This window comes from Balaenoptera physalus (genome assembly GCF_965194825.1).
Source record: "Balaenoptera physalus genome assembly, contig: HAP1_SCAFFOLD_1962, whole genome shotgun sequence".
Lineage (NCBI taxonomy): Eukaryota > Metazoa > Chordata > Mammalia > Artiodactyla > Balaenopteridae > Balaenoptera > Balaenoptera physalus.
In genome coordinates, this window is record NW_028124842.1 from 54,351 (window position 1) to 68,550 (window position 14,200).

The following is a 14,200-nucleotide window of genomic DNA, read 5'->3' on the forward strand; positions in this document are numbered from 1 at the left end:
AGCGAAAGGAACACCAAACTGAGCTTCGCCAAGAGAGCTTTCAAAAGCCTCGAACCTCCCTTGGCGTGCGCATGCTGGAGTCTGTGAAGGTTCTTCATGCGCTGGGGAAGAAGAATGAGACGAAAACTGGGCTCTCTTCCTGTCGGCTCTTGGGAAATTCAAGCAACCCCAAAGACCCCCAGCCACCCCCAGCGATCCAGCCACGGCGGCATACCCCACGTGAGGGTAAGAGGCCTGAGAAAACGCAAGTCCAAGCCCAGAAACCAGACAGCAGTGCTGAAACAGAGTGTCCATCTCCATCCCAGTGTGAGCGGCCTCCTCCTGGGAAGGTCAAGTTGATACCTCTGCCTTTTTCTGCCTGGGACAAGCCTCAAGCTCGACCCGCTCCTCGGAGGCCACAGTCTCTGGCCTCACATCGGCCTGCTGTGGCTTACCGTGCCCAGCCTGGTTCTACTGACTCAGCTCAACCTGCTGCAGTCAATTCATCCCAGCCAGCTCCTGCCTCTTTGCCAGGTCCCGCCAAACCAGCTCAGCCAACTGTGGCCAACCCAACCCAACCGGCTTGGACCAACCATACCCAGCCTCGTGTCCCTCAGCCTGCTGCTCCTAGGCCTGCACCCTACAAAACTTCATCTGGCGCTTCTCTACAGCGCGAGCCTGTTCCCCCTGCTGTGACTAAGCGCCAGTCCCCACCCAAGCTCCAAACCCAACTTCTACTCCAAGACTTCAGCAAGCAACGAGTTCCATGGAGGGAACCCAACGTGCCTGAGCCAGTCATGTCAAAGCCCATCGAACAAGAGCAGAGGCCAGAGCGAGAGGCCATGAAGAGGCGGGCTCAACAACAACGGGAGAATGCTGCCAGATACACCTCTTCGGGGAAGCTGCAATTTTTCACCCAGAGGGACAAAGAAATGGAAATTGCTGACTACTACGGATACGTCAGGTGACAGCTGCTAGGATTCTTGCTGCCACCTTGGCTACCAGCGGTTCTTCCATACATAGGTAAGATAGGTATAGAACCGAATAAGTAAATGGAATAGAATTAATAGATGAGTAATAAACCTTTCGAATTTTGAGATGCTGCTAACTGGGGCGTGAGAAAGGAAGGCCTGAAAGTTGGATGGGAGAATGAAGGAAAGGGGTAAAAACTGAGGAAAGAGGAAGGAACTTGGCCCAGGGCTAGGAAGGCCAAAAGAGACGTATGGATTTAGGAAAGGAAGCAGGAGTGAGGATGAAATGGCAGAAGTAAAAAGCAGGGTCAGGGGTCTGGGTTGAAAGAACACAATTGGAGTAGAGTTGAAGGTGACAGGAGATGAGTCTAGGTTTACTAGGAGAAATAGAAACAAAGTCTCTCGGGGAGGTTGGCCTTAAGTCTCACAACCACCAGATAGGTATTTCAGAAAACAAGAGGTTCACGACACATCTCTGAAAGGTTTGAGTTGCCTTATTCAGGTGTGATTATAGTGGGGGAATAGGCAAATCTACCAGAGAAGTGGCTAGGGCTCAGAGTCCTCCTAGGGGCAGCTGACGACAGGGCCAGAGCCAAGGGAACTGCTGCATCAGGAGGCCCACGAACAAATCAGGGGCATAGCCGCCTGTCACTTCCCTACCAGGAAGGAAGCCAGGTATATTACTATAACCAAGGCACACTGGGGTCTTCACTGTATGGAGAACTTGGCTCCTGCCCGCAATCCTATGGCTCCGCGTCATACACAGGAAGTAGGGCCTCTGCGCAACCAGAAATGGGAATGGGACTGAAGGAGATTCAGCCCGCAAATATCCGACCACCAGCTTCCACCTCTGCAATCTGCCACCCTGTGTCTGCTCAACGCATCACAGAAACAAGTTTTCAAGGTGAGTATACAAACGGCAGAGCAAGTTGAAGAATGAGGTCGGCATTCACAAACGGGGTCAAATCGACAGCTCGGAAGGGGTGTAGAGACAGGTAGAATTTAGATCCTGAGCCTTTAATAACCACTACCTTCTCTCAGTGCTCTCTGTTTTTAGACTCTATGTAAGAACAGCTAGGGCTTCCCTGGTGGCGCCTGCCAATGCAGGGGACACGGCTTCGAGCCCCGGTCTGCGAAGATCCCACATGCCGTGCGGCAACTAAGCGCATGTGCCACAACGACTGAGCCTGCATTCCAGAGCCCGTGAGCCGCAACTACCGAAGCCCACGCGCCTACAGCCCATGCTCCGCAACAAGAGAGGCCACCGCGATGAGAAGCCCGCACACCGCAACCAAGAGTAGACCCCGCTAGCCGCAACTAGAGAAAGCCCGTGCACAGCAATGAGGACCCAGTGCAGCCAAAAAAATAAATACGTAGAATAAATAAGTTCAATCAATCAATCAATCAATAAACGTAAATTAAAAACAAACAAACAAACAAAAAAACAGAACACCTAATGCAGGTGGGAAGGTGGGAGGGACACTGTAAAGGTCATCTATGCTACATGTACAAGAACCCCGAGAGCACACCAATAGGTACCACATTTTTCACTGCTGTAGCCGAGCATTCCCCCTGTACTACCACACTGTAGCACTCCCTTCCCTCGTCTACCGCTACAGTCTCTTTGGAAGGTGTTTCAGAACTCTTGTTATGAGAGTGCCAGTTGAACTGTCCTCACTTCCGTCATTTATACCAGGATTTAAGACCTTGTGGTCCGAGATCCTGTCCAGAGAGCAAGCAGGCTAAGACTCTGTCTTTGTTTCTATATTTCATCAGAAAGGGCTCTACCCCCTCTCCTAGTTCATGGTGTGAAGTGTTCTTAGCCTCTCGGGAAAGTGGGGAGAATTCAAAGGACTCTCTATGAGAATGCTAGGCTTTGTAAAACATTTCAGTTTTTTAAAAAGAAGACTCATTTTGTATTGGACTTACAACAGTCCTATGAGATACAAAGAGAGCCAAGGATCAGTGACATGAAATGATCACCAGTAAGAATTACAACAGTCACCGCTTACCTCGTAGCATAGGGCACACTGTCCATGATCCTTAAGAAGAGTTAGTAGAAATGCCTTGCCCATCTTGCCCCTGAACCCCTTGAAAGGTACACGACTGCTGTGTTGGTGTTTAGGGGGAGCATCTCACTTACCCGGGACTGACTTCAACCTTGATTCCTCTGTAGTGATGGAGACTTCCCCGCTGATGAAAAATTCCCTGGGATTGCAACCTCCAAGCCAGACCGCTTTCCTATGGAATGACAGAGAACTTCAGAGAACTTGTCAAGATGAAACACCAGTCAGTCTGCGGGAGAAAGGGAAGAAGAGAACGATGGAAATCGTTTCTGGGAAACTATTTTTACATTATGTTTTGTTTGTTCCTGGTAAATAAACTGAAATCTTCTTAACATTCAAACAAAATCTAAACCACTAAATTCAACAACACAGGAGTATAACTTTTGAAAAAAATTTCTTTGGCTGCGCAGCATGTGGGATCTTAGCTCCCCAACCAGGGATTGAACCCACGCCTGCTGCATTGGAAGCGCAGAGTCTTCACCACTGGACCACCAGGGAAGTCCCAGGAATAGAACTTTTAAAGGAGAAGGTATAAACCCCTGGGTTATATGAACTGGAGATTTTTAGTAAGAAGTCAATAGATCTTTTGTTAGGCACATTTTATGTTAGGCTGTCTCCCTGCACAGGACGCAGGCGCCTTGAAAATGGAAATCACATCCCTCTATAGTACGTCCCTCTTCTTTCTGCTTTGCAGTTTGCTGCTCCACTTGTTCAACCCCACCTAGTAATAACCTATACTTCCCTTGTTCCTGTTTTCCCATCTGGAAAACAGACAAAAGGCAACCAAACAACGCAAAGGTCTCAACAAATAAGGGATACCCAAAACCAGAGATGGCCAGAACTTCTGTATCCCTCATGAAACCTAGCCCGGTGTTCAATACTTAGGTATCATTAATACATGCGTGTTGACTGAAACAGTTGAAACGCAATTCTTCCACTTCCCAGTTTAGTTTTAGTCCTCATACAAAACCTGATCATCAAATTCCTTAATGCTAGGAATCACAGTGAAAAATAATTTCTCAACTGACTTCTGTCAGATGAGTGAGAACTAAGGTTAATTCAGTGTATCTGAAGCATAGAAAGTGAGGGCAAACGTGGCACAAGATGGGGCTAGAGAAGCAGAGAGGATTCTAGAGCACGCAGAGTCTTAAAGGCCACCAGTGTGTTTTCTATTCTCAAAACAATGTTTGTGAGCGATGTTTATGAGCAATGTTCCAACTTGCTTTGAAGCTTTCTTGTGTGAAGAATGGATTGGAGGGAAACAAGATATATGGACACTAGTTAGGACCTAATCGCAACAGACAGGCAAGTTCAGTATTAGGATGTTGAGGGAGAGCTGACAGATTCCAAAGAAATTCAGGAGATAAACTGAAGCGGGCTTCATGGGGTATGAGATGGAGGAAAGGAAGGTCTTAGGGAATTAAAGGGTTTACTGCACACATGAGCAGAGTCTCAAAATTAATCATTTGAACGTACAGAGGGGGATCGATCTCCCAAATGACACCGGTTAGGAAGCAACGGTACGCCCTGTAGAATTCCTAGAGACAGCACAAATCAACTGTTTCGATGGAAAATTCGGCGGGACCCTTGATTTCCATGGGAATATAGAGAAAAGAGACACTGATCTGGCTTGCAGGTATTTAGGAAGTTGTTAGCCTGACATCACATACTAGTCTCATGTAAGTAGGCCGTCTGAAGTATGAAGCTTAGGGGAAAAACCTTGAAGAAAACTTAAAAGCTTAAGCCACACCTCTATACTACACCACCTTTCACAGTTTCTTCTCAGATAAGCAGCATCCCCATCAGTGAAGAAACTCACATCCCATAATAGGAACAACAGGCCTAAAAATTAAATGTGTGTCTTTGGAGGTCCCATCTATGCGATATCTTCCTGGTACCAGAAAAGTCCCCAGGAAGATCGATCTTTGCACCCCTGAAAGCTTACCACCAAGGAAAATGACTAGGTCCATAGATTTCCTCCCTCAAACCAGCCTACCTCACACATAAATCACTAGCAACTCAGCCCTTAACTCACATTATCACAGTCACAAGAGTGGTTAGGGAGAAAAGCACTAACCAGGGGAACTAACACAGAGGCAATCCAGGCCAAGCTGGGCTGGTGGCAGATATCTGCTCCTTACGCTCGGGTGCATAATGCGACTCACCACAATGCCTTTTTCACAGACCCTTTTTAAAGTTTCTCCACAAAATCCAACAGCTCAAGTTAGCTCATGACGCTTCAAGGTAAACAATCGTCAAGAGAAAAACATGCAATATGTCTTACAATGTTGGATTCCTTACAAATAGGACAAGGAAATAACCATGTAGACAAAACCAGAGCATTTGAAAACATCTGCGTTCTACAAACATACCAGTGAATGCTATAAATAAGGTAATATGACATAAAACAAAATGAAAACTAGATGTGAGACTGTTCTCTTCAGTGTACAGACTTCATGGCAGTTGCTGCACGATCTAGCTACTTATATCTACAACTCTCTGTTCTGTTAATACAAAATGAGGCCCAAGTGTGTCAACTTGTTTCCCACAGAAACCAAAAAACCTACATGCATCTCTTTTCTCCGGTGCCCTTTCACCTTACCTGCTCCCAGTTCTCCACCAATGTCCTCCTCTTTCTCTAATTATTCTCCTCTTCATTGTGCTTGGCCTTGCACCCAAGCATGCAAGACAGAGAGTCCTAGAGGTCCGAGATTCTAGAGGGGCTGTTTGCAAGGGGGAGGAGATTACGGTAACTGCCACACTGTATATACTTCTGTGCAAAGAAAGAGGGACAGTGTTCAGAATGTCTCTCACATATAAAAAGAGCTGGATGGCAGGATACCTGTGTGGCCCAAGGAACTAGAGCTAGCAAATCATGGGCAAAACAATTGCAACCAAAGGCTGGAAGAGGAAAGGTCTGCAACCAGCTCTGTCTCCTAGCTCTCTGGTATTTGCTGCCAATGGGCAGAGTCTATTTCGTGAAGCATCAAGCACTGAAAAGAAGACTCCTGCTGCTGGAAGTTGACAGGAAGGAACATCCAATGCAAGATCAAGGCTTGTCCTAGAAGCAATGCCCATAATGGAAGAAAAAAAAAAAAAAAAAAGAAAGCGGAAGAGAAATGTTAAGTCGCAAGTCCAACCTGGCCCCCAGCCTAGCCCAGCCCAAGGAAGGTAGGAGTCAAGGAGAAGAAACTAAAAGAGAAGAGCCTTGGACCACAACATTCTCCACAGGGTACACTCAACAAACTTCACCCTGCTCTTTAACCAAGTTACAACTGTAATAGTTCAAACTACATGGCTCTTTCCTTCCTAAGGATACTAGTTAAATAAGATCTATATAGCTCTAAGTATATGATACATAAAATAGAATACTCTGTAGAATATAAGTAACTGTTAGTTAATTATATTAATGAACGTCTGTAAGAAATGTTGCAATGATTTCCCTAATGGAAGAGCCTGGGGGAGGTAAATCTGTCTTCTAGGATTTCCTCCCCAGAGCTCAGAAATTGAGGGGTTGTTTTAGCTCTCCTACGCTCTCTTCACCCAAGCCCGCCCTCCTGTTGGGGATCGGACCTCCCTATTGGCTAGCTCATACCTTTCAACTGCCTGCTTTGTGACATCACTCTCCTACCAAACCTACTACCACTTGGTAGAGGTCTTGGGGTTTCCGTGGAGCCGTTTGGACCAGTAACCAGTGACCTTTGTACTGGACACGTGCGCCGTTCAGCTGCAGCCACTCAGACATCCTCTAGTGTTGTCTCCTCATCCCTTGTACCTGCAGTTGATGTCTCCTCTTCTCTGACCATGTCAGGTAAGAAAAGAAACTTTGGAAAGTTTTGCGTTCGATTTCTTTTGCCCCTAAATTGAGGAGGAGATTCAAAATAGCGTGGAATAATGAGGGAAAGTATTGAACTACAAGTCTGGAGACCTAATTTCAGTTTTGACTTTGACGTTTACTGTCTGTGTGACTTTGGACAAATCACTGACTGCCTCACAAAGCCTGCTGCTTTCCTTATCTGTTACGTTAGGATACCACATTGGGTTGATCACTCTGATCCCCTTCTTTTCCAATATTGAGCCTTAAAGGGTACCCATGTAGAAAATGAAATCAGAGACTTCTCAAAAGAGTGTTTCAACAGAAACATAGAAAAGCCAGGTGACACAGAAAACTAGCGATATATACCAAGATGTTTCATCTCCAATGGTCTCCCTCCACTAGTATTTCGACTAGTTGAAAAGAGAGAATAGGGAGAGAGGATGGAGAGTACTGGGCTATATAGGGAGGCACAGAGTCAAACGTAAGCAAGTTTAGGATTGTTTTCATTAGCACAGGCCAACAGGAACCAAGAGATGGGAAAAAAATATAAGAATGAAGAGGGAAAGCATAGAGGAGCTCTCAAGAAAGAGGCAGTTTGCCATGGAATGTTGATGGGAGCCAAAGATTTTAAATTAAAGCAGAAACAGCACAGAGGGAAATCTGCTCAGAGCAGGGCAAAACAAAGCTGATGGTAGCAAATCCTTACATTAACAGACTAAGAAGGAAAGTAAGGCCAGAACAGGGGATCACCAGGAAGGGCAGCCTATCAGAAAAGTCATACTCCGTTTTCTTTCTTTTATTGCCTCTCTGAATACAGCTGGCACTTGACAGTTTGGAATAGAAACATTTTAGAAGTATGTTTTAGAAATGATGCTTCCTAGAAACCAGAAACCAAAGTGGTTATCTAGGGGGCTGCTTTTCAGTGTTCTATTCTTTCTAATTTTTAAACTAGGTAGACATTTGACCAATTAAACATTTTAAATGATATCTTCTACATTGAATCAGAAGGACTATTTCCTTTGTGTGATATGTAGCTTCTAAGGCAAGGTTGCTTTTCAATTTTTACAGTTATTTCCTTCCTAACACAGAGAGCACATTGATCAACAGCCATCGTTCGCTTGTAGATCTTAGCTACCGGAGAAGAAAAAGAAAAAGTCAAGCCCCACATCTCTAATTCCCCATTTAGGGAATTCCCTGGCGGTCCAGCGCTTTAGGACTCGGTGCTTTCACGGCCAGGGCCACGCGGCGCGGCAAAAGAAAAAAAGAAAACACAAACATCCACATTTATCTAAAACAATGTTGTGGAGTCCTTTGGATTTTCTTACATTTGAAAATCTTTTTTAATTGGATTCTAGGGATGATGGTTTTTTGAGGTCTTGGGATGTCATCTTCTTGGATGTGGAAGATGATTCTAAGTTCTAGGATAAATACAAAAACCTTCTTGATACTTTTTAAGCTTCCTTTCTGCTTATTATATGAGTTATATTCATGGAAAGATATATTTCTCCTAGGCTTAATACCTGTTACTTGCTGGGTAAAAATATGAATGAGCACAATAATGAAACTCTTTTACACTTACTATTTTGCTGTCTGCTTTGTACCGGTTTTCATTGAAATACTTGTCTATATATGTTGTGGCTACCTATACATTCACATTTGTTGCATTCTGTTGCTTGTTGTGCATTTTTTACTGATTTATCGTCTCTGTCTGTATGCATTGGCTAGGAATTCATTCACCTCTATCACCTCCATCGTGTTTTTTGGTTAATAGTATTCACTAAAATAGAGTGGGCAAAATTCACTTTCATAATATTGCATGTATGGTACAGAATGTCATTTGTTAGTAAATTCATTAGGCTTTGATACTTGCCCACATACCCCAGTTTTCATTAATATCTATGGATTTCTTTTTCGTTACGTAACATGTTTTTCATGATTTTTCTTTGTCTTTCTAGAACTTATTGTATCTTCCTCCATATAAATCATACGCAATAGATCAGCTTATTCATCTATTAATTATTACTGCTATTATTATTGGTGGTGGTGTTATAACCACTTTATAGATGAGTAATCTGAAGTAATCAGATAACTTTTCTCTTTCCAAAAGCACTTAAGAAATCCACTTTCGGGTAATCATTTTGAGGTAGGATGAGAAACCAGGCTTGAAGAGGGCAAAAATGACTCTTTCAGTTCACCAGTTGGACTGAGCTATACGTCAACTCTAGGTAATAGCGTGGGAACTGCACAAGCAAAGGGAGACACTGAAGATGACAATGGTAATGGCCGTACTGTTTTCTAATGGACAAAAAAAATGCTTATATTATAAGTTCTATTTCTCCTGCTTTCTGGCACTATCATGCTCAGAGTGGAGTCCTGGCAAGGAAGTCAGGATACTTAGGTTCTGAAACCTGGTAATGACACTAACATAATGAGAGAACCTGAACAAGTCAACCCGACCTCTCTGAGCCTCAGTTTCCTTACTCGTGAAATGAGACTGAAAAAAGAGAAAGTTCTCTAAGGGCCTCCTAGTTCTAAAATGCTTCCAGTCTAGGAAATAGCATAGAAGTCAATACGAGTGCAGGCTGAAGGGAAAGACAGGGCAGGGAGAAGGTTGCTTCCAGCCTAGAGAACAATGTCTGAACCATACCACTTGGCTCTTCTGCCCATCTGTGCCCAAGATGGGAGCACAGGCAGTTAATACAGAAGAGTGGAAAACTGCTCAGTCCTTACAGCCATCATTAACTGTCTGATTTTGGGTTTCTCAGGAAGGGTCGATAGTAGAGGTGTCCTGAGAGCAAGAACCTTAAGATAATGCTGTTCCTCAAACGTAGTGAGAATTTCTCAACCTCCCTGAGTTTTTCATGACCCTCTTGTTCTTACAGAAAATTTCCAAAATCCATCTCTACTTGGAACTCTAAATTCTCTGCAGCATTGTCTTCCTGTGGTGAGCAATGCAACTTCCCTAACACGAAGTGTCTGCAACTTCTCCAGAGTCTCTGCCCCTGCCGTCAGTTCGGCATCGGCTACCGGTACCTCTTTCCAGACACTCATGGGTAGTGCCTACCTTTACCAACATTCCAGCACGACTATGTTATCTGGAGTTACTGACCACAGCCAGATCTCCACTTCAGCTCCTTCCTATCCAGGTGTTCTTGAGTGGGACATCACAGGAAGCACTGAAAAGAATTCCTCTTCACTCGGAGACTTTACTCTGGCACTCACTGACCGGCACCCAGCTGCTTCCTCCATGTTTATGGCAGCCCAGTATGATAAAACTTCAGACGCCAATAACATGGTCCCTCTATATCCATCACTTTCTGCCAGGCTTGCTCAGGGAGCACCATCTCAGATTCCAAATCAGGGGCATAGCCGCCTGTCACTTCCCTACCAGGAAGGAAGCCAGGTATATTACTATAACCAAGGCACACTGGGGTCTTCACTGTATGGAGAACTTGGCTCCTGCCCGCAATCCTATGGCTCCGCGTCATACACAGGAAGTAGGGCCTCTGCGCAACCAGAAATGGGAATGGGACTGAAGGAGATTCAGCCCACAAATATCCGACCACCAGCTTCCACCTCTGCAATCTGCCACCCTGTGTCTGCTCAACGCATCACAGAAACAAGTTTTCAAGGTGAGTATACAAACGGCAGAGAAAGTTGAAGAATGAGGTCGGCATTCACAAATGGGGTCAAATCGACAGCTGGGAAGGGGTGTAGAGACAGGTAGAATTTAGATCCTGAGCCTTCAGTAACCACTACCTTCGCTCAGTGCCCTCTGTTTTTAGACTCTATATAAGAACACCTAGGGCTTCCCTGGTGGCGCCGTGGTTAAGAATCCGCCTGCCAATGCAATGCGGCGGACACTGGTTCGAGCCCTGGTCTGGGAAGATCCCACATGCCGTGGAGCAACTAAGCCCATGTGCCACAACGACTGAGCCTGCATTCTAGAGCCCGTGAGCCGCAACTACCGAAGCCCACGCGCCTAGAGCGCATGCTCCGCAACAAGAGAAGCCCGCACACCGCAACCAAGAGTAGACCCCGCTAGCCGCAACTAGAGAAAGCCCGTGCACAGCAATGAAGACCCTGTGCAGCCAAAAAAATAAATACGTAGAATAAATAAGTTCAAACAATCAATCAATAAATAAACGTAAATTAAAAAAAACAAAAAAACAAAAAGAACACCTAATGCAGGTGGGAAGGTGGCAGGGACACTGTAAAGGTCATCTATGCTACATGTACAAGAACCCCGAGAGCACACCAATAGGTACCACATTTTTCACTGCTGTAGCCGAGCATTCCCCCTGTACTACCACACTGTAGCACTCCCTTCCCTCGTCTACTGCTACAGTCTCTTTGGAAGGTGTCTCAGAACTCTTGTTATGAGAGTGCCAGTTGAAGTGTCCTCACTTCCGTCATTTATACCAGGATTTAAGACCTTGTGGTCCGAGATCCTGTCCAGAGAGCAAGCAGGCTAAGACTCTGTCTTTGTTTCTGTATTTCATCAGAAAGGGCTCTACCCCCTCTCCTAGTTCATGGTGTGAAGTGTTCTTAGCCTCTCGGGAAAGTGGGGAGAATTGAAAGGACTCTATATGAGAATGCTAGGCTTTGTAAAACATTTCAGTTGTTTAAAAAGAAGACTCATTTTGTATTGGACTTACAACAGTCCTATGAGATACAAAGAGAGCCAAGGATCAGTGACATGAAATGATCACCAGTTAAGCATTACAACAGTCACCGCTTACCTCGTAGCATAGGGCACTGTCCATGATCCTTAAGAAGAGTTAGTAGAAATGCCTTGCCCATCTTGCCCCTGAACCCCTTGAAAGGTACACGACTGCTGTGTTGGTGTTTAGGGGGAGCATCTCATTTACCAGGGACTGACTTCTCCCTTGATCCCTTTGTAGTGATGGAGCCTTCCCTGGTGATGAAAAATTCCCTGGGATTGCAACCTCCAAGCCAGACGTTTTGTGTGACACAAACTCAAGAACTCCCCAAGTCCTGCAGTAGCAGAAACAGTCACATACTTGAGAGTAACCCACCATCTGAACTTGGGGACATTTCAGTGACAGCTCCAGTCCAGAGTGCCAGGCGTCTCCTGGCCCTGCCTCCAGCTCCAAGCCAGGGACAAACAGAGAGTAAGAACGTGGAGGATATCAAAACCAAGCTGTCAAAGCCTCTGGAGGCCTACCAGATCCCAATAGAAAACCAAGATCCTCCACTACTCCCTTTGGGAATCCCTGATATTCCCCAGCCGCTGGCCTGCACCGATCCCCTCAGCCAAGAGGAGCAGCCTGGTTCTGAAAATGCTGATCTGGGAGAGAACAGCCTGAGTCGTCAGGACCTAGGGACACTTGAAAATGGGACTGAACCTAGCAGTGGTCTTGCAGACATTACTACACTGGCGGAGGATATTCACCTTCCCCAGCTCTTTAATTCTTGGAAAGATCTTGATCGATCCCAAGGTCCCAACGTGATCAAAGCTGAAGACACCAGAGCCATTAAGGTGAATCAGGTGCAGGAAAAGCCAAGTGTCGTAAAGGTTCCCTCTGATCAACCCAGGAAGAACAAACAGAAAGCCTCTGAGCCTATCGGTGGTGCTCCCAAGGCCAAAATCCAGCCAAAGGATCCAGAGTGCCTGTTAGGGGGAGAAGCGGTTATATGCACTGCTGCAGTCAGTGACAGGGCTCCTGCGAACACGGCCAAGCACTCTCAAGGCAAACCTCAGAAAGCTGCATCCGGAAAGATCAGCAAAACTGAGAGCCATGGGCAGGAAAAGACCAAAAGGACCAGAGGAAGAAACAAGGCTGAAGAGAACAAGCAGTCAGGGAACAAAGTCAAGGCAGAAGACAAGCCAGCAATCCCCAACACGAAGCGAAAGGAACACCAAACTGAGCTTCGCCAAGAGAGCTTTCAAAAGCCTCGAACCTCCCTTGGCGTGCGCATGCTGGAGTCTGTGAAGGTTCTTCATGCGCTGGGGAAGAAGAATGAGACGAAAACTGGGCTCTCTTCCTGTCGGCTCTTGGGAAATTCAAGCAACCCCAAAGACCCCCAGCCACCCCCAGCGATCCAGCCACGGCGGCATACCCCACGTGAGGGTAAGAGGCCTGAGAAAACGCAAGTCCAAGCCCAGAAACCAGACAGCAGTGCTGAAACAGAGTGTCCATCTCCATCCCAGTGTGAGCGGCCTCCTCCTGGGAAGGTCAAGTTGATACCTCTGCCTTTTTCTGCCTGGGACAAGCCTCAAGCTCGACCCGCTCCTCGGAGGCCACAGTCTCTGGCCTCACATCGGCCTGCTGTGGCTTACCGTGCCCAGCCTGGTTCTACTGACTCAGCTCAACCTGCTGCAGTCAATTCATCCCAGCCAGCTCCTGCCTCTTTGCCAGGTCCCGCCAAACCAGCTCAGCCAACTGTGGCCAACCCAACCCAACCGGCTTGGACCAACCATACCCAGCCTCGTGTCCCTCAGCCTGCTGCTCCTAGGCCTGCACCCTACAAAACTTCATCTGGCGCTTCTCTCCAGCGCGAGCCTGTTCCCCCTGCTGTGACTAAGCGCCAGTCCCCACCCAAGCTCCAAACCCAACTTCTACTCCAAGACTTCAGCAAGCAACGAGTTCCATGGAGGGAACCCAACGTGCCTGAGCCAGTCATGTCAAAGCCCATCGAACAAGAGCAGAGGCCAGAGCGAGAGGCCATGAAGAGGCGGGCTCAACAACAACGGAAGAATGCTGCCAGATACACCTCTTCGGGGAAGCTGCAATTTTTCACCCAGAGGGACAAAGAAATGGAAATTGCTGACTACTACGGATACGTCAGGTGACAGCTGCTAGGATTCTTGCTGCCACCTTGGCTACCAGCGGTTCTTCCATACATAGGTAAGATAGGTATAGAACCGAATAAGTAAATGGAATAGAATTAATAGATGAGTAATAAACCTTTCGAATTTTGAGATGCTGCTAACTGGGGCGTGAGAAAGGAAGGCCTGAAAGTTGGATGGGAGAATGAAGGAAAGGGGTAAAAACTGAGGAAAGAGGAAGGAACTTGGCCCAGGGCTAGGAAGGCCAAAAGAGACGTATGGATTTAGGAAAGGAAGCAGGAGTGAGGATGAAATGGCAGAAGTAAAAAGCAGGGTCAGGGGTCTGGGTTGAAAGAACACAATTGGAGTAGAGTTGAAGGTGACAGGAGATGAGTCTAGGTTTACTAGGAGAAATAGAAACAAAGTCTCTCGGGGAGGTTGGCCTTAAGTCTCACAACCACCAGATAGGTATTTCAGAAAACAAGAGGTTCACGACACATCTCTGAAAGGTTTGAGTTGCCTTATTCAGGTGTGATTATAGTGGGGGAATAGGCAAATCTACCAGAGAAGTAGC